We start from the raw sequence: 27,471 nt of genomic DNA, 5'->3' as shown, positions 1-27,471 counted from the left end.
CTTTTGTCTCTCATTGTCAGGGTTATAGTTCACTGCTTAGCCACTGTGATAAGTATTGAGATTTACCCACACTAAAGCGAGTTTTCCCACTAGGGCACGTGTGTCTAATTTGCCTCCCTGCTTAGAAGCCATTTCCCTCACTTTGAAATTAAACTTCTGTTTGTTTCCTGACCATCCAGAAGTTAGAACCTGGTTTGGTTCAGTTGACAGCCTTGAAGTTAGAGGACCTGAGTTTAAATATCATTTCTGATGCAAAATAATTTATGACCTTGGGGAAGTCACTTAATATCCCTGGATCTCAGTTTCCTCATTTATAAAGTCAAGGTATAAACAGCAGATGTTGCCATCATGGACCAAAGTTGGCAGGACACAACTCCTTTTACTTCTTCTTTCTGTATGAAATAAAGGAGGAATTGAGGTTTAGAAGATTTTTTTTCTCCCACTACCAAGGAGACAAGACCTCCTTTTTGGTTCACATCACCATTCATCTACTCCTCTTCACATAGAAGGCTGGTGATTTGCAAAGGGGTCTAAGGTTAGTGCTTAGTCCAGACCACACACTCCAGGATTCCCACAAGGGGATATATTCACCATAGCACTGTTGCTGGTGCGCTTTGCTCAGCTGTTTCTCTCTTGTCCCTACTCTCTCAAAGAAGGATTTTAAAAACTCCTGGTCAAATGGAACTATGTCCCTATTTGTGAATCTTAACATAGTTCTGTCTTTCTCAGGACTGGAAGGGATTGCTGTTTCTCTGAACTACAAAGCCCAGAGGTTTCAGACTTTATGCCATTACAAGTAAAAATCAGCTTCAAGTGGGTTGGAATTTACTAATGGTCTGAGTCCTTCCATATAGTCAAGTTACAAAGGTATCACAATAGATGGACTATGAGGTCCTTTCAAGCTCTAGAGCTATGAAACCATGTTTCACATGGTGTCGAAATTATTATGCTCTTAAAAAAACAGTTTAATTTTTCCATTTACACTGGTCAGCAGTATAAAGGTGAGGGGAGTGTAGATTGAATCAATCAGTTCATTCCACTTAAACATGTTAATCAGGTGAGAACAACTCTATTGCATCAATTTAAGGTAATAAACCAGGTGTAAACATTCCCTTAATCAATTTGATAGGAATGAAAGTCATTGGATGAAACAAAATAATGCTTTACACTAAGTGTATTGGTATTGGCCCAACAGACTCAGTTATGACCATAGAGTCCTTACTTTTATATAAAATAGGAAGCTAATTTGGAACCTGAACCTGAGAAAATCTGACAAGATCACTGAAAGTAGTGCAAGCCAAGCCCCTGAGAATAAGTAGCTCAGGAGAGAAGAGACTTTGACTTTTTTCTCCTACCCTCCCTTGACAAGATTTGTAGATTTGGAAAATCAGAACATTTGGAACTTCCCATGGGTATCCTAAGGTGCAGCTATGTGGTTCAGTGGATAGAGTGCCAGGTCTGGAGTCAGAAAGCCTCATCTTTCTGAGTTCAAATGTATCCTCAGACACTAGCTGTATGACCCTGGACAAATCACTTAACCCTGTTTGCTTTAGTTTCCTCATCTATAAAAAGAGCTGGAGAAGCTGGAGGGAGGCAGCAAACCACTCCAAAATCTTTGCCAAGAAACCCCAAATGGGGGTCATCACAAAGAGTCCAACATGACTGAACAATCACAACAACATGGGTATTTTAGCTAATGGCAATTTCTACATTAGGAGCTGAAGACAAACTAGACATTCTGAGGAAGGGCAAATTCAGTACTCTAAGAGAATCCCCATAGAAAACTACAACATACTTATGGGGAATATCATGAATATTTCACAAAAGGAAAAAAGGATTTCCAATCAACTACTGAATTATTCCTTTGGCACATGTGCTCTCTAAGCTTTTTCCCTAGGCTCTGTAACATATTAGTTGAGGCTCACGAGTTAAAGTATTAGAAGCTATAGTATTAAAAAAAGGCATTCTAATCTCTCAGGGTTACCCCTAGAACTCTGAAGGAAGGGTTAGGTTTAGGATTAGGGTTGGGGTTACCCATCCTCTGGGAATGTGACTGGGCTTAACGTGAGTAGGGATTAGGAGGTACAGCCTAGAATATTAGCTACATCAAGCAAACCAAACTAAGAAACAAAAGACAAGAAGAATCTTATTTTATTTTCAGCCTCTCTGTTGAATTTTATTTGAATTCAACATGATTCCTTAATAAGTCTGTGCTGTGCTTATTTTCATGGTTTGAACGCATGTAGGATTCCACAGCTGACTTGACCCTAACTGGAAAAATGCTGTACCCTTATGACCTGCAGAAAAATCAGGATGTGGACCAAAAGTTCCAGGTGTGAAGAACTGGCTATTAAAGAAAGATCTAGGAAACAAGAAGTTTGAATGAATTTCTAGAATAGAGTATTCAAAAAATCAAAACCTAAATATATAGCATATATTTATATTTCCAAAGTATCTGGTGGGCCTGCCTTCCATGATTTGTCAGTTTAGTGAGCATTAAACTTTTTTTTTTAAGAAACAAGCAGAAAAAGTCGATGACAAGAGAATTTGTCCTCAGAGAAAGGGCAGTTCTGTGTACTCAAACAAAGGCAATCAGTGATGGATAGACACAATACATACAAATACATGTATTTACAAAAACTCCCATTTAGAGGTATATGGGTATCACCTGGTGCTTCCCTTCTCAAGAAGGGTTGGAGACTAAAGGTGATGGATGCCGAAACAAGACACCTAGAGTCATCTGCTGAATGAGGTAGCGAAGGGGGAAGGGCTGGCTGTGCTTCAGCCCCAACTCTGGCCTGCTGGCTCTGGCCTTGGATATGTTAGCTTCCCTGAAAGACAAATGTCCCAAGATAGTACCGGGGACAGTGTCCCTTAGCCACGCTGCTCCCTCTCCAGAACACAGCTGCTTCAGAGGCTCTGGAAAGCCAGAACTGGTGGAAGCCGGCTGCTTGGGGAGGGGGAAGAAGGGGAGTGGGATTCTAGGAATCCACACTGCCTCCCCTAACAGCCCCTAAGTCGTGCTCTCTAGTGCCATCCGAGGGAGCGCTGAATGGGGATGGCACTGGCCGGACTCTGCAGTGGCACCAGACTGCAAAGGGAACTCCTGGCCGCACTTGCACGCAGGGCAGGCTGCGCTGTCAGAGCCAGGTCCCCGGGGGCCCTGGCGGCGCCTCTACCTCCGCCTCCGCCTCCTCCACCCCCGCCCACATCCAGTGGCCCTTTCGCTCGGGCTCTGGCAGTGGCGGGCGCAGCTGGAGGAACGCGCAGGCGCCGAGGCCGCAGCTGGCGGGGAGGGAGGCAGCGGCTGCAGCAGCGGTGGTCGTAGTAGCAGCTGGCCGGGCTCGGAGCGGTCGCTGGACTGCCCGGGTGAGTGGGACCCCCCCTTCCCGCCGCCCCGGGCCCCCAGCTCTGTTGTTCTTTGGGAGAGGCTCAGGTCCTGCGAGTGGGGCTAGAAGAGGATTCCCGTGTGGGGAGGGTTCCAGGTTCCCCTGTCCTGGGCAGGCTGAAGTAGTCGGGGCAGGACTGGCGGAGCCCAGAGGAGACGTGAAGCAGTGGGGGGTGGTGCCACCGCTGCCTGGGTGACAGGATCCAGCTGTGGGGCGCCCAGTTGGGGCATTACTAGGAGTTCTGTGGGTGTTGGGGGGAGGGGAAGGGGTAATGAGCGCCAACCCTCCAACACCGGGAGGAAAGTGGGCGACTTGCCTCCGGGCAAGGGATCGAACTCGAAGTTTCGTTGGGCTCTGCCCGACTCACGGGCCTGAGGAGTTGTGACAGATAATGTGGGGAGAAAGACTTGAGAATGTAGCTTGGGGTGGGGAGGGGAGGGGTGGCGGGATAGCTGGGTCCCAGCGAGTGATTTTCTGTCCCCCCGGGAAGGTAGAGCGGGTCCTTTTTCTTGGGAGCTGTGCGATTGTGCCGAGTTTTATATCTCGTCTTTCTCTTTGGGGCTGTGGAGTTGCTGGAAAAGTTCTTCGTTGTGGGAGGTGAGGGTCTTGGAGGAGGAGTAGTCTAGGCTACAGATCTAGTCGCGGGGTAGTGCCAGGGAAGGCGTGACGATTTATGACTTCTCCCTCCGAGATTTTATGACTCCCCCACTCTCCACTCCCTCCACGTGAGCATTGACCATTTTTCCGCTTCATTGTGTTGGTGGAAATTTTAACAAAGGGAATGGCTGTTTTCTAGGCAACTATGTGTGACAGCCGCTGGGGAGGAGGAGGGAATCCGAGCTGGTGTTTAACTGTTGACTTAGGCATGGCCCTGGGGGATTGGGGAACTTTCTTTAGGATCTTAGCTCTAGAGCTGGTGGGGACCTCTGGGGCCATCTAGTTCTTCCTCTCTCTACCCCTTTTACCCCTGGTCCATTTTACAGATGTGGAGACTGAGATCCAGGGAGAAGTGACTTGGAACCAGTTCACACAGGTAAGTAATATCAGAGGTGGTATTTGAACCTTGGTCCTCTGGCACCCAAATCCATGCTCTCTCCACTTTCCCAACCATGTTGCCTACTTCTGAGGAGTGAAGGAAGTGAAGAAAATTTTCTGTTCCCTTGACATTTGATACTCTTTTTGTAGGAGCCATGATGGGGATAACTTAAAAAAAAAAACCAACAACATAGTTGTTGGGGCTGCTTTGGGCTAGTCTGTCTGATGTGATTTGTGCTGTGGATGCTTTATTTGAAAGGAGTTCATATCCATAAAAGATAAAGGAGAGGGATTTGAGAGAAGATAGTTGGAAGAAAGGGCTATGGCAAAGTTAAAGAGAAATAGTGTGTGAAGTCAGGAGAGAAGTCAGTTCTCAAAGCTAGAGAACATTTGGAGAAACAACACATCAAGGTGTTACCAAAGGGATGAACAGGACTGATTAAATTTCATAGACAAGTTGGTTATGTGTGAAAAACTTCAGTTTCATTATATTAGGAGCCTGAAAATGATATGGTTCTGGGAAAAAAAATAACACCACCTACTCAGTCCTGGATTGGCTAAAGATTCTTAGGTTTTCATTGTCTAACTTATGTTCTCAGTGGCACCAATAGTATGTGCATATGAGAACATGGCTCAGTTCTGTTGTAGATATTTTTACCCCTTTGTTCTGGTTAAACACAACAAAACATTCTGGACTTCTTCCTCCTCCACCCCTTTCCCTTCACTGTTGAATCCTGTTCTACAAACACTGATTTTCTAATCTTTGTTCTGTTTAAAAGCCAGCCACATCTTCCAAGTATGAAACAATCTGAGTTTTTGCTGAATACTGATTTAGGAAGGTCTTAATCCTTTAAAAAAAATCCTTAAGATTAGTGCTCTGTAGATAACAGCTCCAAAGGCAGTGTTTCATTAAAATGTAAACCTTTTCATTATTAAAATTTCCAGTGTAGTAGCCATTTGTAAATGTCTACTGTGTGATAAGTCCCACTAATTGGCCTTAGTGATGGGACATGATCACATTAGGGGATGGGATATTATTACATTATATTCATTATGGCTTTAAAAAAAAAACCTTATAAATTCAAAATTCAGTATTTTCAAGTATTGTTGGAAAATGTTCTAAGTTTAAGATGTTGGGAATAGGTATTAAAAAATGGAACCACTAACCTGTGTAACTACATCAAGGCCTTGGATTAGTTGGAAGAAAAGATTATTCAAAAATTCATATACCTGAAAGATGGATAAGGATGAGGAAGCATTGTGAAAAGGGCTTGATATGGAGTGAGCTTCAATCACTGTTCATCAAACCCAAACCTGTCCCACTATTTCTTCTAATCATTGCTTTCATAAAATACTTGAAAACATCTATCATGTCACTTCTAAGCCTTTTCTAGGCTATACACCCCCAGTTCCTGGAATCAATCCAGGTATGGCATATTACCTACTTTTCTTACTATCCTGTTCAGTCTCTTCTTGACCTGGTTTTCAGTACAACAAACATTTCTGAATAGAAAGTGCTCAGGATGAGAAATTATGGATTGTTTTCCTTCCACATCTATGAGGTCACAGATTCATTGAAGAATGTACATTTATGTGCCAAATACTGTGGTATCCTCTAGGGATACAAACAAAAAATAAAACAGTGGAGGGGATGTGTGAGAAACAACATGTACGCACATAAGTAAATAGAAGTTAATTTGAAGTAGGAGAGAACATTAACTGGGGGGTGGGGGGAGTGGGCAGCTAGGTGGTGCAGTGGTTAGAGCACCAGTGCAGGAGTCAGGAGAACCTGAGTTCAAATCTCACCTCAGACACTTGACACTCACTAGCTGTGTGACCTTGGGCAAGTCACTTAACCCCAATTGCTTCATTCTGGGCCATCTCCAGTTATTCTGATGAGTATCTGGCCACTGGATTCAGATGGCTCTGGAGGAGAAGTGAGGCTGGTGACCTGCACAACCCCCCTCACTCAAAACAAAGTCAAGTGCAAGTCATGTCATCATTTCTCCGATGGTATGGTCTTCTTCAGCAACGAAGGACAAACCCACACACAGTTCTAGTTGAGTAGTGGCTCAGAAGAGGTGATGATGAAGGCAACTCTTTCTAGGAGTTTGTGAAATAGAGAATTCGATTTCGGATCATTGGATCATAAATCATATATAAATGCTAGACATTATTAATATTATGGAAGGAGGGAAGGTAAGGTAAGACGTATTTATTGTCTACTATTTGCTAAGCTCTACTAAGCACTTAGCAAATATTAGCTCATTTGATCTTCCCAACAACTCTGGGAGATAGATGCCATTATTATCCCTATTTTAGAGTTGAGGAAACCAAGGCATCTAGAGGTTAAGTGACATGCTCAGTATCACAAAGCTAGTAAGTGTCTGAGGCTAGATTTTAACTCTGGTTTTACTGATCCCAGATCTATCACCGCATCTACTTTATTGCCTTGTTATCTCAGTGGAAGGGGACTTCCAGATGCCTCTCAGTTCATTTGACTGGTGAGGCAATCCGGTAAAGTTAGGTGACTCATCCAAGTTTGATAGCTTGAAGGAAAGGCAGGCTCAAATGAAGGTTTCTTTGGGGGGTGGGAGGAGGTGAAAAGAATGGGAGAAACTTGTTCTTGTGTGTACTAAGTAGAGAAGAAGCCAGTGGATAAGGAGATTGTAGATGAAATTGAGAATGACAGATGAGGTAACTTATGGGACAATAGAGTTGGAATCAAGGGTTGGAATCTCCAAGGAGAAAGGCCTCTGTCTTCATTAAGGACTAGGTTCAGTGGATAACATGGAGGGTTTTGAAATAGAGGAAGCAGGAAGCAGGAGCTTGAGCCAGATAGCCTATGTTTTCATTAATTCATCTAAAGAATATTTAAATGCTTTCTGAATGCTAGGTTCTTGTGCCAGGCTCAAGGGGCTTATTAGGAGCTGCAACAAAGTAAAACTAAAATGTAAGCAAAGTAACTACAAAGTAATTCAGTGGAGGTGGGAGGGGAGGCTGGCAGAAGCAGTTGGAGAGATTGGATACACTTTGTGTACTTGAGCTGACCCTTGAAGGAAGCCAGAAGTGAGAAAAGGAGTGCATTCTGGACAAGGAGGACAATGGTGCAAAGGTACAAAGATTGAAGATGGAATATTATTCGAGGGAAATAGCAAGTAGGGCATTTTGGGTCGAAATGAAGTTTGTAATAAAGTTGGAAGGACTGGAATCAGATTGTTAAAGCTTTAAATGCCAAGTTAGAGAAATTTATTTGGTTCTAGAGAGGCAAGAGGGAGTCACTGAAGGCTATTGAAGGAGGGAACTTCACATCAGACCTGTGCTTTAGGGATTTTGTCAGCTTCCAGGAGGAAGGACAAATTAGATAGGAGAAGCTTGGAGGCTGACAGACAATTAGGAGGCTGTTGCAGTGGTCCAAGTGAAAACTAGCCAAGAAAGCTGAGGCTGTGTTCCTACTGCCATATACTGCCTATGAGATCTTAGACAAGTCACACAATCAGAGCTTCAGGGTCTTTGGTCGATCAAATGGGGATAATATTTTCATTATCTAACCTGTTGGGGCTGTTTAAAGAAAGACGCTTTGCAAGACATGAGAGGTAGGGAAATGCACTGGGTCTGTGGTCTCATTGGTATATTAAACCTTCCAGATAAGGAAACTTCTCTACCAAAACACATGGGCAAATTCTTTGCATTTCTACTCTTAGCTGTCTGAAGCAGTGATTTCAAACTAATCAAAAAGGAGGCCTCTCTAAACCATGTATAAGGATGCCAGCAGTCTTCATACAGACTTAAAAATCCACGTTAACATAATCTATGGTCTATTGTATTTTCATTTATTTTGTTAGACATTTCCCAGTTACATTTTAATCTGATATGGGCTGCACTGGGAATGTTTTGGGACACATGTTTGATGGCTCTGTACTAGAAGACTTGAGAGATAGAGTGACTGGCTTGCATCCAGCAGGTGGGCTGTGAACCCAGGTCTATCTGTATTCCAAGATCAGCTTTCTATTTACTCAGTCTTGCTGCTCCTCTCCAGACATTAAACAAGTTAAAAATCTACCTACTTTTACTCCATCTTTACTTCATCTTGTTCTTAAGGGTAGCATGAGACGTTGCTGAAATCTATCTGAACTATTTCTACAACACTGCCATCATATATGAGTTACCTTGCCTAGGAGGGAAAAAGATGAGTCTGGCATAATCTGTATTTGACACTTTCCCCATGGTGGTTTTAATATATCAAGGGTTGTCATAAGAAGTTAAATGGGAATTTTGGGGGAATTTTGCAGAAGTAGATGACACATGAAGACGAGCAGATGACACAGCCTATAACCCAGTAACCCAATACAATAAGGTACTGTAAACACTCCATAAAACGAAAAGAAAAAATTCAGACTACTTCTTTGGTATGAAGGGGGGATCAAAAAATTTTAAGTGCATTTTCCAGATCTCAGGGGTGACCTGCTGCTAATCCAGGAGTGGGGAACCTACATCCTTTGGGTCACATGTGGCTCTCTTGGTCCTTAAGTGTGGCCCTGTATCCAAACTACATAAAACAAATGGAATTTGGCTTCACTCAGAGCCACACTTGAGGACCTAGAGGGCTACATTTGGCCTCGAGGTCACAGGTTCCCCACCCTGCTCTAACCTCTTCAGTTTGGAAAGGATAACTGTACTTCCGTTTCTGAATGCTCACAAGCCAGTCATTCCCTTAATAATGTGTTCTAGAGATGGTGGAAGATAACTTCGCTCACTTTCAAGAGAATGGTAGGAGATTTGGGGTGCAGAATGTTGCTTGTACTGGCAGACAAGTTCACTTTTGGTTATGTTTGCTTAATTGTCTTTGTTACAAGAGAGGGTTTGTTGTGAGATGTGTGAAATGAGTTGAGTTGTATCCAGAAATGAATTCTCTTTAAAACACATCAAAACATTTTTAACAAGTGTTTTGGAATTTTGCCAACAGAAACCAAGCTGACTGATCTTGTTAGTCATGAGAATGAACCCCAAAATCTGAAATAATTTTAGAAGGAAATGTATTTGGTAGAGAAGGAAAACCAGGCTGCTTTCTCTGTTTCTGTGAGGTTTAAATTATACAAAGTACCAGAACTGACACCACTGGTTGAAGTTAAGCTATTATGTAGAGAGGGCAATTCCCTGTCAAGGTCCACTGTACACAAATAAGCAGGAAGATTCAAATTAAAATTGATTGAGATGTAAATGTAACCATTCAAATCTAAGGTGCTCTGAATATAAGCACCCTAGATTTGGGTAGCATCCAAGTATTCCCTGAAGCTGTATGATTTCCCTGGGAATATTTACAAGGTCAACAAATTTGTAGCCACATCAAACTAGGTTCAAACAATATTAATAAATAAAGGTTTCTGAGTAACAAAAGAAAGTATTTCCCTACAGTTATAGTTTGTAGTCAGTATGTAAATAGTAAGCACCTCCTGTGTGCCGGGTACTATAGTAATTACTGGGGATATAAAGACAGTCAAGGAGCTCACAGTCTAATGATGAAGACAAAATGCAAACAACTGTACAAAGAAGATATATACAGGGTGAAGTGGACATAATCTGAGGGAGAAGAGCACCAAGGTTAAGCACTGAGAAGCCTTCTTACTGAAGGTGGCACTTCGTTGTTCTTCAGTATTTTCAGTTAAGTCTGACTTGTTTGGAACACATTTGGGTTTTTCTTGGCAAAGATACTGGAATGGTTTGCCATTTCCTTCTCAAGCTCATTTTACAGGTGAGGAAACTGCGGTAGACAAGGTTAAGTGACTTGCCCAGGGCCACACAGCTAGCACAAGCCCAGATTTGAACTCATGAAGGTGAGACTTCTTGACTCAATCCACTGTACCACCAGGCTGCCCTATAGGACTTTAGCTCAGACCTGAAAGAAGTCAGGGTAGAGAGAGAGGGTTCCAGAGAGGGGAGAGAGTTCTATTCCTGAAAGACAGCCAGTGAAAATTCAATGTTTTGTGCAAGGAACAGTAATGAGACTGGTGTCACTAAGTCGAAGAATACTTTTGGGGTAAATAAGGTGTAAGAAGACCAGAAAGGTACATGTGTGAGAGCAGGTGCTGATGAGTTTGAATGCCAAAAAAAAAGGATTTAATATTTGATCCTGGAGGCCTCAGGGATGAATAGAGGGTTGACAAACCTGAGTTTTATAAAGGTTAGACACCTAAGTAGAATTTGGATTGTAGTGGGAAGAGACTTTTACTTGCAGACTATATTCTCCTCCCTTTTTGAAAATTGGGGTGTTCTCCTCTGGTCCTAGACCACTTCTCCCTTTCTCAGAAAGTTTCAAAAGATCACTGACACTGGCTTAGTAATCAGTTCACACTGGCTTAGTAAAAAGATCACACTGGCTTAGTAATCAGATCAGTTCATTCAGAATTAGTTTTTTTTAAAAATTCTAAATTGTGCATTAATTTCCTGTGCATTCATATTAGTTCTTTTAAGCAGTTGTCCTTTTTTCTTCCCAATTTTCTGTATTTCATTTTTAGAGATTTTCATCTCAAGATGAGAGGTCTTGTGTCATTGTGGATAGAGCCAGTCTCAAAGCCTAGAAGATCTGTGTTCAATTTCTGCCCTTGCTATGTACTGGTCCTGTGTGAACCTGCGATCGCTTAACTTCTCAATGCTCTGGCTACTGTAAAGAATCCTTAGCTTCAGAGAAAGTGCTGATGTGCGTTAATAGAGGGAGCTGCTTATGTAGCACGCATTCTCTGACCTTATTCTTATAACCCTTCCGTTCCACTGGCAGGTTGGGTTCCCAGCAAATGGCTACTGTTTCTCCTTAGGGTCCTAGAGACTACCTTGAGGGCCTGGGTTATTTTTTTCTAATTGTGTTTCTTTCATATTCAATGTGTTCCTCCAGCGTCACTCTACCAGTTCCCATATTCCAAATATCAATTCACCAGTTAATAGCAATTCACTTTTACAGAGGGAATATATTGATGAGAAATTGTTACAAACACAGAAATATTCCCAAACTGGGAACACGCTCCACTCCATACACCTTGGTTCCTGGGAAGAATGATCTCAAACTTGAAATGGAGGCTCTAAAACATCCTCCTTACCAAGGTTACTTCTGACTCCATGACACAGTCATAATAACTGGCACTTACAGAGGCTTTAAGTACTTTACAAAAGTTATCTCATAACTAACTGATGGATGAGCTTCTCCCTTGACCGATAGGCAGCATCATTTAGATAATGGGCTGGCTCCCATGATGGAGGGGAACTTTGAAACTCTCAGCGTTAGAACAAACCAATCCTCTCTCTGATATTCCATCACCTAAGATCAGGAGGGAATAAACACAACAGAAACAGCAGAAAGAAGCAGATGCCTTCAGGGGGAGAGACAGCCCAAGCTCCCTGTCTTACCTGGAAACTCACAGCATTTCTCCCCTTGCTTATCACCAGGGAAGAAACAGACTCCATCTGTTGTAACTGTTTTTATGTGCATTAAGTTTGTGTTCAGCAGCCAGTTAAAAGGCTTTTCATCACCGTAAAATAGATGGGAAACAGTGAGAGAATACCTGCTCTTTCTCTAAAGTGGTGAGAGGAAGACTTCATCGTGAATTTCTAGAAACAGGCTTATCAAACCTCCATCTGGATATTGCACATGTTCTAAAGCCAGCATTCTCATTGGCTAGTCACACCATTACACTATTGGCTGGTAAAAGCACATGAAATTTATTTCTATCCCTTGATAGTTACAAAGTGCTTTCCTTAACAACTCACGAAAGGGATAGGTAGTGTATTATTCCCATTTTATAGATGGGAGAATTGAGGCTCTGAGATGTTATGATTTACGCATGATCTAAAAGCTTATAATGGCCCAAGGTAAAATTTTAACTTATACCTACTAAGTCCAGTGCATTTTCCCCTTTGTATTTGAATAAATTAGAAGACAGAAGACAATGTGACATCTTTCTGTGTACTCACCATATATATTAAGTATACAACCATATATTGGAAATTAGTATTACAGGTGAATAAGTAACCATATCTTATTTTTCAGGTGTTAAATGTATAAATGATTGAAAAATGTGTTTATGGAAATGCCTTGAATTCTTGTGGCAAAAGTTACTAGTAGATTCATACCATAACATGTCATAGCTTAGATAGAACAAGCATCCAGCAAATATTTATTGTCTGAATAAATATCTGTTTTTGTTATATCCTTATGCTATATTAATATTGAATTTTGAACCATTTCTATAAATAGGTGTTAGATGATTGTAATAGAAATTAGTGTGTTTTAATTCTAATAAGATTTGAAAATTCAGATGATTTAAAGTACTAATTTACATTTGTAGCAAATTAAATGTAGTGGTAATTAGTACATCCTCTTCAGTTTGTTTTTGGTTTTTTTTGGAGGGGTGTATGTTTCATTTCTTAGAACTTAAACTAACCTTTTCATAGAAATTAAATTTGATATACCTTTACTTTGAGTTTCTGTTTTATGGAATAATCTGACAAGGGAAAGAAAGGATAGGTTGTTTGAGTTGCATAGAACTTTCTCTATTATGCTGTTAACTCTAATTAGGATGGATTTTTCAAGTTTAATGATGCTTGCACATGACATACTCTACTGAATGATTTAAACAGTACTGCATTCTGTTATATTCTAGTGTGTTAGAGTTCCTTTCTTCATTAAAACTCCTTTGGAACTGTGTTAAATTCAGCTATATTCTAAGTTTCAATATAAGATATTCTTGGAAGCTGAGACTCCCACGTTAATGAATTTCTTCAGTACCTCTGACTTGGTCCTTAGATGGACTATGGGCCAGATTTGCCTTACACAGGATTCTGCTGTAGTGGGAAGAAAGTGTTATAAAACAAGCACTCGTGGTAAGTTTCCAGACTGATTCATTTATTTTCTTACTGTTTCCTCATGCACTGCATACTTTCGGTAATTTATTACATATGTTTTCTCCTCTTTTGGAAGCGCCTTAAATGAAGCAATAACTTAATGGGGGTGGAAAAACTAAGAAGTGCCCTTTAGCAGAGTGACCAAGTGTTTTCTGGAATTAGAGGCAGGAAGTTTGCTCTCCTTTTGAGATTGCTAATTGTTTCTGTTATCTATGTGGTATTTAATGAAACTGTTTGATTTAAGGCCCATCCTAGAGAGGCTTGTCTTGTGATTTCTAGGACATTTTGCCTAAACTCATTCAAAAGGTTTTTAAAGTCTATCGTCAAGGACTACAAAATTGAAATTTTCGTGTGTGTGTATATATGTAGATGTATATGGATCCTTTTGTGACTTTATATATGATAATGATGGTGATATTTAATTTTTTTCCTCTTTAGAAAATGTTATTTAAATAAATCATTCACTTAGGCAGTTTGGGGCAGTGGATATAGTGCTGGACCTTGAGCCCCCTCACTCTTATTCTCTATAGAAAATCTGTTGCCAATACCTGTTTATTTTAATTTAATAAACTCTTTCACACATGCTCTTATGGAGCCTTGAACACTTGCCACCACCCTGATACAAAGCCTTTATCATCTTCACATCAAGACTATTTTGCATTACCTTTCCAGGTGTTCTCCATCTCAAGCCTCTTCCTAATCCATCCTCAACTCAGATGTCATTTTGACAGATCTTTCTAAACTTCCGGCCTGATTGTGTCACCTCCCCCTCCCCCTAACTTAATAAACTCTAGGGGATATTTATTATCAACAGGATCAAATATAACGTGCAGTTTGGCATTTAAAGCCCTCCATACCTTTGGAGCCTCTCCCCAGAACCTCCTCCTCCACTTTTCTAGTTTTCTTACACCTTCCTCTCCCCCAGTTTTCATACTGTCCAGTGACAAGGGCCTCTTTGCTATTTTTTGAATAAGACATTTGATCTCTGTCTGAACTCTGGGCATTTTCACACTGACTGTTCCCAATACCAGGAATGGTGACCTTCATCTCTGCCTCCTGGCTTCCTTTATTTCCTTCAATCTCAGCTAAAATCCATCACCTAAATGAAGCCTCTCCCAATTCTAGGATCTTCCCTTTGTGGACTATTTCTGGTTTCTTTTGTATATATCTTGTTTGTACATAGTTATTTGCATGTTGCCTCCTCCATGTATTGTTAGACCGTGAACTCCTTGAGAGTAAGGGACTCTCAGTGCAGAGAACAAACATGCTAATGCCTCACACCCAGTAGGCACTTAATAAACGTGTTCCAACTGACTGACCTGAAAGTTTTGGAGACCGGAGTTCAAATATTACCTATGAAACTTACTGGATTTATGATCATTGCTAAATCATTTCACCACTCTGAGCCTCAGACAACTCCTTGAGGCTTATCTAAGTATAGTAGAGTGGAAAAAGCACCACAATGGAGTTGGAAGCCTTGGATTCAGTCTGCAGTGGGTGCTTCTTGCTAAGGTAGAGTGTCAGTGATAGTGACATAGTCACAGTAATGACCTGCTTAATAGCTTGGGATATTTTACTAAGACGCATGACACATTCCATAGTTTGCATTTGTGTCTTAGGCAAATCGCACAATTCTTGAATGCCTTAGGTTCACCCTTTGAAAACGTAGATGTACATTATCTTCTAGGAATGGTATGAGAAATAATGAGATGTAAAGTAAGGTAATGTGCCCTAGTGCTTAGGGAGCTCTAGAAACGCTTAATAGAGTAGATTTTATCCCTGAAGTTGCTTAGTTCTCTCCTCCTGGATTGGTAATAATTGGTGTCCTTATTGTAAAGCCTATTCAAACAATGATAATGAGCTTGTGAAAGAACCTATTATTAGATCTTTAAAAGGTGTGGCAGTTGAAGGGGGTGGGGGGGGGTGGAGGTGGAATTTAAATGAGAATTAGACTTTCTTCTGATTGTGTTCAGCATGACTGTAGAACCATGATTGCCATTGGCCTTTTCTGAATCTTGAGCTTTGAATTAAGTCGAATGTAGACTAGTTCTCCTTCAAATCCTGGCATTTAAAAAATAAGACAAGTGTTTTTAGGACTTAACCTGCATTCTCAAACTACTTGGGTTTGGTGTGAAGGAAAGGGTTGTTATACGCTGGATTGTAGAGCTTCTAGGGTTTTTTATATGTTAGATTGTAGAGCTGCTACAATTTTTTCTGTAGGTACCTGGGTATTGTGGTCTGACATCTGATATGATTCTTTTTTTGTGTGTGACAAATCTACATGAGTAACTTGCCCCAATAATCCCATAAGTAGCATTTTGCTGAAATTTTTAAAAAAACAAATGTTAAAGATTATTTATAAATGTAATTGAGAAAAAAATTATTTTTTAAAAAAAGCATTTTGCCAGGGAGAAGCTAGAAAGTCAGAAACATATGCATGAAATTTGAATTTGCTATCTCTGCAAGAAAAAGTTAATTGAATGTTTCATGTTTCTTTTTATTACTGTTACTTATATGTCCAGAAAAATTAAAGAAAAAATGTTCCTTTCTCTGTAATTTCCCCATAGTATCCAAGTAGTTTTTTTTGGATTTTTCTAATAAGACATTATTGCATATGAAATTTGAAAATAGATTTTTTTTCTGTTAATAGGCAAAATAGATTGAAAGCCCACGTATTTAAATTTTATGAATATGAAGTATTATATAAAATTTTAATTTTCTGTGTGGAATTATTCTGTTTGGAAACAGACTCCTTCAGGTCCTTAAAAATTAGTTCTTAACATTTACATTTTGATCTATATGAAAGAATTATATTGAGCTTGCTTTCTGATGTACCAAGGGTTGTCATAGATGATTTTTTTCTTTATTTGCAGTTGAAAAGTGAATAAAATACAGTAATTCAGATTGACTTTGCTAGTCATCTAATATCTGAAAATTTCATTGATTCAGCAAGTAATATAACTATCCAGTAGATATTTATCACCTATAGGATCAAATATAAAATGCAGTTTAGCATTTATAGCCCTTCATACCTTGGTAGCCTCTCACCAGTCTCACTGTCCCAGAGACATCTGGGTCCAGTGGTCAAATACTCGTCAGGACACTGGAGATGGCCTGGGATGCAGTGGGAGACCCTGGTCCTTTTAAGCTAAGGCCTTTTCTGCTTCTCGCTTTGAGTGAGACAATGCACATTCAGTGAATGGGTCTCTTTAAGAAGTAACTCAAGGGATGACCCTTTTAATTAAAAAAAAAAATCAAACTGGGAGGGGAAGACTCCCAGGGTTGCTGGCCTAGGTGAGCAGGAAGCATATTCCTAGAATGCAAGAGATGCTGTGCAAAATCATGGAGGAGGGGGGATGGAGAAGAAGGACTAATTATGGTGAATGGGAAATAACGTGCTGTGGTTTTGCTGGACGTAACATTCATGGTAAAGACTAAAGTGGGAGAGATTTGAAGCAGGATTTTAAAGACAAAGTAGGGGGCAATTACATTAGTCTAAGTTAGAGGTGAGGAGAACTTAACCAGGAGAGTTGTGTACAAATGGAGAGAAAAGTACGGATATCAGACTTAGTTGGAAGTAGAATCTACAAGATTTGGCAACTTATTGAATGTGAGGCGTGAGAGGATTACTCCAAGGTTGCAAATCTTGGGAGACTGGAAGGATGTTGGCTTGGTGCCCCAAAATAGTGAAGTTTGGTGGAAATGATGATGAGTTCAGTTGTGAATGATTTCAGTTTGAGAGGTTTATAGGACCCCTTGGTAATAATGATGTTCAATAGGCTTTCCTAGGCAAATACTGCCCTGTCCCTGTGGAACTTATAGTTTGCTTGGGAAGGTTGGACAGAATTAAATACGATCAACACAAGGAGAAAATGTAAGAATGAATAACAATGAAAAGGGCTAAGGATAAAAATGACTGAGGATCAAGGAGGAGCTGGTAATGATTAGTGCTCTGTGAGCAAGAAATAGGTATTGGATTGGCAGAATGGGAGGAGAAAGAGGGGTGGGGCATTCTTGTCGAGAAGTTTTAGAGCAGAGTTCTTAACTTTTTGTTGTTATTGCTTGTTTGATGGGACCCCTTCAGTAGGGCAGCTAGGTGGCACAGTGGAGTGCCAGGCCTGGAGTCAGGAAGACTCGTGTCTCTGAGTCAAATTTGGCCTCAAACACTTACTAACTCTGTGACCCTGGACAAGTCACTTAACCCTATTTGCCTCGGTTTCCTCATCTGTCAAATGAGTTAGAAAAGGAAATGGCAAACCCATCCAGTTTTGCCAACAAAACCACAAGTGAGGTCATGAAGAGTTGGACTGAATCCAGTCTTCCTGACTCCAGGCTTGACACTGTATCCATTGTGCCACCTCTGTCATAATGATATGTAGGAGAAATGTAATATTATATGTGCATGTATAATTATTGATGTGGTATATCATGGCTATGGGAAAAACTGGAATTGGGGAGACCAGTTAAGAGATTACTGTAATCAAATATGAAGAAGTAGTGAGAACCTGAACCAGGGCTGTTGCAGTGGTAATAGAAGTGTGACAGATATTTTACATTAGAAGAATTGTAACCCCAGAAATGATGAGACTACTCTGTCCCCCATACCTGGAATATACTCCCTCCTCACTGTGACCTCAAAGGTTCAGCCCAAGTGCTTTCCTTAAGCAAAACCTTTCTGATCCCAACGGTATTTTTACTGTTCTCTTCCTCCTCAGAATACTTCCTACTTGTTTATATGTTTACAGATTGTTTCTTCTCAGAATGTATGTGCCAGAGCTGGGGACTTTTTTTTTAAACATGGAAGATTCTTAACAAATGTTAAATGGAACCAGGTGTAGTGGTTTTTGTCTCTAATGTCTGAAGCTAGAAAGACTGAGGCTTGTGGGTGTAGTAGGGCTAAAGCCGATCAGATGTCTCCTACCAATATAGTGAGCCCCTGGGAGTGTGGGCTACCAAATACAGTAGGTCATAGATTCCATGTTAGTCAGTTGTGGGATCAGGCTGGTGAGTGACTGCTGTACTTCCAGCCTGAGAGATGAGAAGACTGAATCTCTTCTTCCCAAACTCACCTCACCCATCAACATTAACTGATTAATTTTAAGTGTCAGGCAGAAGGAAGGAGTAAAAAAAACCCTAACTAATATTTGGGAGCTTTGCCATTTTTTTAGAAGAGATGGTAGAGTCTAGTTCTATATAAAAGGTATTTTAAGTTTGAGGCATTTTGAGGTTGAGATGATTTTGAATTTTGATGGAGCTAGTTATTCAGAGAGCAGTTGGAAGACAGAAAACCTCATGTAATAGAAGGTACACTTAGTTGGAAGTTATGAGTCCTGAGTTCTAGTTTTGATTCTGCCTCTCTCTACCTATGTAACATTGTACGTATAACTTAGTTTCCTCACCTTTAAAATGAGGGGGTTGGATTAGACAAGCTTAAGGTTCTTTTTCAGTATTGGCTACTTGGGTGTCTGGAGGAGAGAAAAGGGCAAGAGATTAACTCATTTATTCATTTACCAATCATTTATGAAGCACCTGTTGTATGGCAGACTCAGCACTAGATACTAGGGTATAGAGATCAAAATTAAAACAAAAAATAGTCCTTGCCCTCCAGGAGTTTACACAATAATCTAATCTAAATTAAATTTACATTCTACTCCATTCTAATCTAATCCAGTCTAATCTAAGGAGAGGAAAAAACCAATGTATAGATAAGATACAGCAAGTCAAGTGAAAAAGCTTAAGGATAAATTTAAGTACCTTCTCTTTTCCAGACCCTGCACTAAATGCTGGGGATACAAAGATAAAGCACCCTGCCCTTAAGGAGCTCACTGTCTGGTGGGGGAAGGCCACCTGTAAGTAACTGTGTACAAAGAAGATACTTAGAGGATCAATTAGAGGTAATTACAGAGATAAGACACTAACATTAAGGGGAGGCTTCTTGCAGGTGAGATTTTAGTTACAACTTGAAGGAAGCCAGGGATGCCAGGGGGCAGAAGTGAGAAAAGAGAGAATTCCAAGTGTGCCAGACAGCCAGTGAATAATTGTCTTGTTTCAGGAACAGAGAGAATGTCCGAGTTGGAAGGGTAATAAGGTATAAGAAGACCAGAAAGGTGAATAAATAAAATAAATTTAAAAATAAAAAAAGGTAAAAGATGAAAAAGTAAATTAAAATGTTTACAAACTTAGAAATTAATCTTTTAGGCATTCCAGCGGGTGGAGATATGCTCACAATCAGGGTAGGATGAGGTATCCAAATTAAACTTGAAAGAAACGTAGGGCTTCTAAGAGGTGGAATTGAGGAGGAAGCACATTCGACGCATGAGGAGACAACTTTTTCAAAAGCACACGAACAGGAAAAAATATTGGGAATGAGGAACAGCAAAGCTCCAGTTTGGCTGGAGCATTAAATGTATGAAGGAGAGTAACATGCCAGGCTTCTAACCTGGAACCACATTGTGAAGGGTGTTAACTGTCAGGCAGAAGAGTTTGTATTGCATCCTAGAAGCAAGAGGAAGCCCCTGAAGAGTGTTGGGAAGAGGAATGATAGAGACATATCCGTGCTTTAAGAAAATCACTTTAGCAGTTGTGTGGATGGATGACAGATTAAAAAAAATGAGAGACTGGATGCAGGGAGACCAATGATTTGGACAGAAGGTGACATGGATCTCATTGAGGGTCAGGGCTAAGTCAGTGGATGGAAGGTGACAGATGTGCCAAGGTGAGAGATGTGATGGTGGTGGAATAATATTTATAATCGTGATTAATATAACATGTTAATAGAGTATAATAAAATATGCATATATTATATAGTATAATTAATGGAATTTAAAAACTCATTCCTCAGCTGTTCACAGATCATTGATTTATCAGAGCTAAAATCAGAATTTTTACTAATCAAGAAAACAGAATAGTTCTTAATTAGGAAATTACGAAGATTTAATTGAATTATTTAAACAGTCTACTGAAAATAAAAAATAGAAAATGGACAACAGAAGCGATATAGAAACCTAATATAATAATAATTTCATCAATAATTTAAACTAATGCTATAAGGAGACCAATAGAGCCCAGAAAGTGCCTTAGCCAACAAATGTTTGACTTATTTGCTGAGCAGAGAGAGACAGCTGCAAAAGCTAACACTAAGATAGAACAGAATAAATTTGTTTGTAAAAATCTTATGAAGGAGTATGATGGGAGGTTATGAGCAAATAGCCTCATAAAGGAGAAGTAAACAATGGTGGGCAAAACCAGCCTAAATGATTTTTAGATATCAATGATTCAGTGATTTTTTTCCATGATTTTTTCCACTCTGCAACTTCTCTTTAATTATATTGATTTATTTCATGCAAAATCTTTTTAACTTTGTGTAATCAAAATCGTCTTTTATCTTATTTAATTAATTAACTAATTAATTAATTTTTTGTTAGTTCTTGTTTGACTCCCCTAGCATAGTTATGTGCAGTACCACTTTCTATTATAATTTTTTTTTATAGTGCGTCTTTATATTTAGGTCAGGGTGATTCATTTTTCAAAATATAAACATGTTCTGTATTCTTCAGTGTAAAGTACCAATTGAGTCAACTCTTACGTTAGCAGAATGATAGTTACTCATTTTACGTGATCTACAATGTATTACAAAATAATTTCCTTCTACATCATCCCATCCTTCCTCTCTCCCCCTCAGTTCCTCTCCCCCCAAAGTTTTTCTGAGCACCTTTCCCTGTTGGTAAATCTGAGGAATTCAAATTTATCATATTACCAGCCTACTTCAAATTGAATTTTGCAACAAGACTAAAAAAGAATCTACATCTGTCTCCCTTGATACTTGGAAAACCAGTGTCATTTCTTTGGGCAGTCTTTCAGGAAGCAGCCCTGAGGAATTTGCTGCCCTATGCTCTCCTGTATAACTGGAAAGGTGGAATGATGTGTTAGGACTAGAAATTTATCTCTAAGTCTTAAGACGCATTTGAGGTGTGCTAATGTGAGTGGAAAGCATACTCCTTCCCATTCCAGGTGAGGGAACCTACCAATTCCCCTTGAGTCACCCTAGAGAACCTAGAGTGGGTTATGGAGACTAATTTGAGCCATGCAATGGATCATACCCATCTGAGGAGATTTTGTGTGGAGGGTTAGGCAGAGGAACCTGGATGGAAAATAAAGCAAGGGTTAACTATACTAATGGCAAATCTGTTGCCCTGGGGACTGTGGAGGAACTTTAACCCTCCCTCAGGCCCTAGTGTAATTGGTTCTTGGGCCTGCTGCTCAGGAGCTAGATCCTGGAGAATAACTAGCACCAGCTGTTAGGAGAGGACATCTCTTACCTCACATACTCACATCAATTCTCAAGTCTCAGCATTTCTCCCTCCCCAACATCTTTAGAACATGACCCTTTCTCTCCACTCACAAAGCTACCACTATAGTTCACACCCTTATTACCTCCTCTTGAGTACTGCAACAGCCTTCTCATTGGCCTCCTTGCCTCCAGTCCCTCACCCCTCCCCTCCATCCAAGCTGCTGCCTGTCATCTTCTTTACATGCAGATCAGAATTCCTTTACTATGTCAAGTCTGGTTGTCAACTCTATGTCCTTTACTAGGTCAACTCTGTTGTCTTCTTTTTTTGTTTTTTTCCACAACCTGTCCCAGTCTGGCTTTCCAGCCTCATTGGGCATTACTTCTCACATGCTGGGAGCCTGGCAGACTGACCTTCCCCATGCCTCTCATAGGACACCCTCGTGCTCATCGCCTCTTCGTCCTGCTTTAGTATTACCCATCTCGAATTCCAGAATTGCCCTTCTTCCTCACAGAATTCCTTTCTTTAAGGTACAGCTCAAACACATTTTCCAAATGAAGCTTTTTCTGAGTCTCCCAAATGTTAGTGACTCCCTTCCTAAATTACCTTTTCCTAAATTACCTTATAATTTTATTAGCTAGACCAGAGGTGGGGAACCTGTAGCCTTAAGGTTGCAGGTGACTTTCTAAGTCCTTTTGAGTGAGTCCAAATTTTACAGAACAAATGCTGTTATTAAGGGGATTTGTTCTGTGAAGTTTGAATTCAGTCAAAAGGCAACACCTGAGGACCTAGGAGTCCACACGTGACCTTAAGGCCACAGGTTCCCCATCCCTGAGCTAGATGGTCAAGTGAATAGAGGCTGGGTTCAGAGCTGGGAAAACCTGAGTTTAAATCTAGCCTCAGATTCTTAATAGCTTTGTAACCCTGGGCAAGTCATTTGACCTCTGTTTGCCTCAGTTTCCCCAGCTGTAAAATGGGGATAATAATAGCATCTCTCTCCCAGTACGGTATGAGGATCAAATGTGATATTTGTAAAACTCTGTTTCCTGGCACATAATAGTCAATTAATAAATGTTTGTTTTCCTTCCTACTTACTCATTGTGTCTCCTACTTAAAAAAGCAGGAATTGTTTTATTCTTTATGTTTGATTCACCAGTGCCAGCACAGTGCCAGGAGTACACAGCTGGGACTTCAGTGCTTTTCTGCTTGATTGATTGACAGGTGTAAAAAGAATCCAGGACACGTCAGACCGAGGGAGCAGTGCCTTAGAAGAGCTCATTTACAGAGGAGCTGTAGGGCACAAAACACCAAGTGGTAGCCGAGCATCTACTGGGGCTGCAGAGTATATGGTGCTGCTACTAAAGGGCAGTAATGTGGGACTGAATGTCTAGGGAGGGAGGAGAACCAGGGAGGGATTGCAGAGAAATAAAAATGAAACAGTAGTGAAGTGGAAGAGAGAACATCCAGTCATCAGTTTATTCCCCTTGTTAAGGGCTAGCTTGAGGGCGAGCACTACAGGTTGTCCCAGAAATTTTAGTTTAATTTTGAGCTTCAGTAACTTCTGACTTATAACCCCTTGTTGTTCAGTTGTGTCCAGTTCTTCATGACCCTATGGACCATAGTAGGACCGTACTGGCCATGGGGTTTTCTTGGCAAAGATGCTGAAGTGTTTTGCCATTTCCTTCTCCAGTGGATTAAGGCAGACAAGTTAAATAATTTGCCCCGGATCACAGGACTAATAAGCATCTGAAGCCAATTTGAACTCAGTTCTTTCTGACACCTGGCCAGATCTCTACCTCACTGAACCACCTAGCTGCCTCAAACTCATAACTGCTACCAATCTACAAAAATTATTTCAATTATTAAAACATTCTTGTTAAAAAATAACCTCTGCCCTGATGTAATACATTCCTCTAGGCAATTTTCGCACTTGATGAAAACTTTCATCAGCTGCTACTCAGTGACTGAAAGGCTTGCATTTGTAATTCTAGCCTTAATATCATTCAAATAAAGAGTGAAACTTTAAAATGATTTTTAAAAAATCTGCAGCATTTGTAGGTCTGAATTTTTTAAAACTCAAAACTTCACTAAGACTTTTGTGACACTGTATATGTTATGGGAACTCCATAGGCAGTACTTTACACCAGGACCCATTAGGTCCCTGGGGAGAGGGTGGACTAATGGAAGATGATGGCTTTAATCTCTAGGGCCTGGATGGAATTCCTTTTTTGTGTATTTTACTGTGTAAATAAAACTGTTCTAGGTTTTGAAGGCTTGTGAGCTTAAAGGCCAGTAGGGAAGCTCATGGTTCTCCTTGGGACATTGCCTGGTAACTGAATTTCCCAGCTTTCATCTGAGTGGAGGCAGAGAGCCTCACAAGTGAGAGATTCCCAAAGTATACTTTGTGTCAGGAGGAAGACTGACACAGTTGTTAACCTGCCAGAGAGAAAGTTGAAGGACCCTATGTGTTACTCTGGAACCAGGATTTTGGTTTTTACTTACTCTAACCTTCATTTCAATTAACACGAATAATCAAAGTTAGCTGAAAATAAAGTATTAATAAAATCAGCCCTTGGGTAAGGTAGGTTGGATACAGTCACTATCTTCTATTTGTATACTTTGAAGAGCCTTAATTTATTTACCAACTCCTGCAAATGGAGACTAGAGCCCCATCGCCACATTTTCCTATAGGAAAGAACCCATTATTTACATGATAAAAGGTAGATTTAGGATTATAATGATATCTGCCCTCCAGTTTGTCTTCAAATTAACGCTTCCTCTGGGTTGTTTTGAGGATTTCTTTCATTCTTTCCTTCCTTTCCTTCTCTCTCTTCTTTACTAATGGCACAATTGATGGAGCGAGAGGTGTCAGGAAACATTTCTTAAATTGCTCCCGACACTCTCATCATGGCTCTCAACTACTCTGTGGAATGTAAAATAGACATTTGTGGAGTCAGAGATGATGGATTAAGGAGACTCCATTTGGCCCCTCTGGTACCATACCAGTTTTCCATAGTTATGTTTTAACTGACAGATCTTGTCAGTCTCAGATAATAAATAGGTCATCCACTTTTTAAAAATAGTTTTTGCAAAGGGGTAATTACTTTGAAAATGTAACAAGAACAGAAATAGAAACATTTTCCCTTAACACAGGGAAAGGGAGGGTGCTCTTTTTCCCAATACCACTTTGGTCCCTGAGGAGTATAGACCAGATTTAATGTAGTTTTTACAGAGCATTGACCCTCTCCCCCCACCCAAATTTACCTCTAAGTGCAGCATGGCCTATGAATGGATGATTTTGCATCTCGCCTATTCCTGGACTAGGTGGTGCAGGTCTCTCTGGACTTCATCCTTCACCATCTTGTTCCTATAAAATTCTCAAAAATTAATCATCACCATTCGCAAAACTCTGGTGACTTGCTCTAGAATTTCTAGAAGCTTACAGGGTCATAGCCATCTCCAAACTCCTTCATTTAAAATAGAAAAGGAAAAAAAATACAAAGAATATGGGCTTATGTTAACAGCCTGCTTTGGCTTCTAATGGGGAGGATCTTATAGTATTGTTTGCCTCTCTCTCCCTCTCTCCCTCTCCCTCTTCCTCTCTCTCTCCCTCTCTTTCTTCCTCTCTCTCTCCCTCTCTCTCTCTTTCTCTCCCTCTCCCTCTCCTTCTCACTCTGCCTCTCCCTCTCCTCAACAGAAAATAAACAGGACAAAGGACCACCATATATAGAAGTAATATAGGACCATGACCATGGGTTCCAGGACTGAGGCTCTGTGACCTCAGTGGGGAAACAAAAGCCTGATTCCTCTATTCCCATGATGGGGCTTTGTTCTCCCCTCCTTACTTGAATACAGCCAAGTAGGAATGACGGCCACCATTTTTCTTTCTGCTCTAAAACATGCTTAATAAGGCATAATTTTGCATGCATTCTATTTTTGCTCTTTTATCAAAAGACAACTGGGACATGGGAAACACCTAACAACATTGCATACGTGTGAAAGGAGGTATTTTTCTCACAGTCTACTTTAGTTCAAGTTCTCAATATGAAGAATTGGACAGGTGCTTAGTACTGGTGCTCTCATCATCTTGAGTTTGCTTCATATATTCAGTTCAACAAAATTTTCAGCTTCCTAACTCTGAAATTCTTGATTCCATTCTGAAGCATGGAGCCCCAGAAGACAGCTCAATTGGAAATAGTATCTACCTCCTTGGACTAGATGAGTCAGCATGGCAGCTCTAGTGGACACCTGATTCTTGAGATCTTTCCTATACTCCTCTCCTGATATTTACTGTGTAGGGAAAACAGAGATCCAGAGGATGCAACCCTGGGCATGCTGCATGGTCTCCCAAGTCTTATGCTTATAGTTCTGCTGTAAAAATATATTTCACTGTTTTGTGTCATAATAGCCTTGAGTTCAGTCTTTTCTTCAAGCACACATATGTGGGAAGACTTAAAAGAAATAATTAATTATCACCAAACAGTATTTTATGAACTGAACTTGTTTCTACATAATGTTGACAGAAATCCCAAGTGTCTCTTTGCTACATTTACGGGTGTTAACAATAAATTTACAAAGGGCTTTGAAAAGAAAGACAATATTTGGGATCCCCAGTTAATGGAATCCTTTTTCAATAAGACAGAAAAACAGAATATTTTTGGTAAATGCAATTCTCTGTCCCTATGGCACAAGTTTCAAAACCAATTTGTCAGGTTGTTCCTGGTATTTTGGTGTCACACACTTGGGGTTCTCATGTTGCCCAATAATAACTAAAAACAAATATCTAACATATAGTACTTACAGTGCTAAGCACTTTATAGTTATTAATTCATTTGAGCTTCACAACAATCCTGGGAGGTAGGTGTTATTATTATCCCCATTTTGTAGATGAGATTACTGAGGTGAACAGAGATTAAGTGACTTGTCCAGGACCACAAAGCTAGTAAGTATCTGAGAGCTCAGATCTTCCCAATTCCAGACCTAGTATTGCATCCACTGCATCACTTAGATATCCAATTAGCCAGCACTAATTAGTGCTTTAAGGTTTGCAAAGAACTTTACAAATATTTTTTCACTGGATCCTGACAATAACCCTAGAAGATGTAGCACCAGTGTGATATTCACAGTGCCTGCGGCAGCCATGAACATCCTGGCACAATTCTGAATTGTGAAATACAAGACTCTCCCCATGGAAGACAGAACCAATACATTTATTCAGACAGCAGAAAGCCAAATCCATCATAGCAACAAAAATCTATACCCAATAATAATGCAGAGGACAACACCATCCCCAAGCCTTCCATCTGTTATATTTCCCTCCAACCAACTCCATTAAACAAAATCACGAACAAGCTCTTTCACTCATGCTAGCCAGCTGTCTGCATCCTTCCTACCTCTGACTGCTCTCATGACTAACTTCCTCTCAGCTTTGCTTTAGCTCTGCCTCTTCTTGTTCCACCCATTCAGCAACTCCTACCACAGGCTCCATGGGACTCAGACTCATGTAACTCAGGCTTCCATGTGACCCAGGCAGGGCACATGGGGTCTATTAATGGATGGGAAAGATCTCTCCATTAAGATTAGCAAAACTACACTAACAATAAGCAAAAGTACATTGTCAGTATAGAAGGTGGGCAGAGGAGACAGTTAAATGACTAGTCCAGGGTCCTGTCAGGTAGTAACTGTTTGAATCTGGATCTGGACTCATTTTCCCTACTCCAGATCCAGCAGTCTTTCCTCTGGGTCAACTAGCTGACCCTAGAGACAGAGGGATGTGTCCAGCTGCCTGTAGTGGCCCTTGTTGGTTACTTTGTTGTTGTGTTCGTCCTTCGTTGCCAAAGAAGACCATGTCATCAGAGACATGATGA

General features: G+C 40.4%; 1 protein-coding gene across 4 annotated transcripts in view; it reads left to right on the top strand.

Annotated features, from left to right (window-relative positions):
- Positions 1–2,991: 2,991 nt before the first annotated feature.
- PRRG1 (proline rich and Gla domain 1) overlaps positions 2,992–27,471 on the top strand; it is a 131,713-nt gene continuing 107,233 nt past the window's right edge. The window contains exons 1-2 of one of the 4 annotated variants that reach the window (XM_072615188.1): positions 3,020–3,369; positions 4,373–4,422. The gene's annotated coding sequence lies outside the window, so the exon portion shown is untranslated. Of the gene's footprint in view, positions 3,370–4,372; positions 4,423–19,136; positions 19,211–27,471 lie in introns of those variants that run through there. The other 3 variants (XM_072615187.1, XM_072615189.1, XM_072615191.1) reach the window with 3 other exon arrangements.

Source organism: Notamacropus eugenii, chromosome 5 (assembly GCF_028372415.1).
Source record: "Notamacropus eugenii isolate mMacEug1 chromosome 5, mMacEug1.pri_v2, whole genome shotgun sequence".
Taxonomy (NCBI): Eukaryota; Metazoa; Chordata; class Mammalia; order Diprotodontia; family Macropodidae; genus Notamacropus; species Notamacropus eugenii.
The sequence above is the reverse complement of the archived record's forward strand: the minus strand, read 5'-3'. Positions and strand labels throughout refer to the sequence as shown.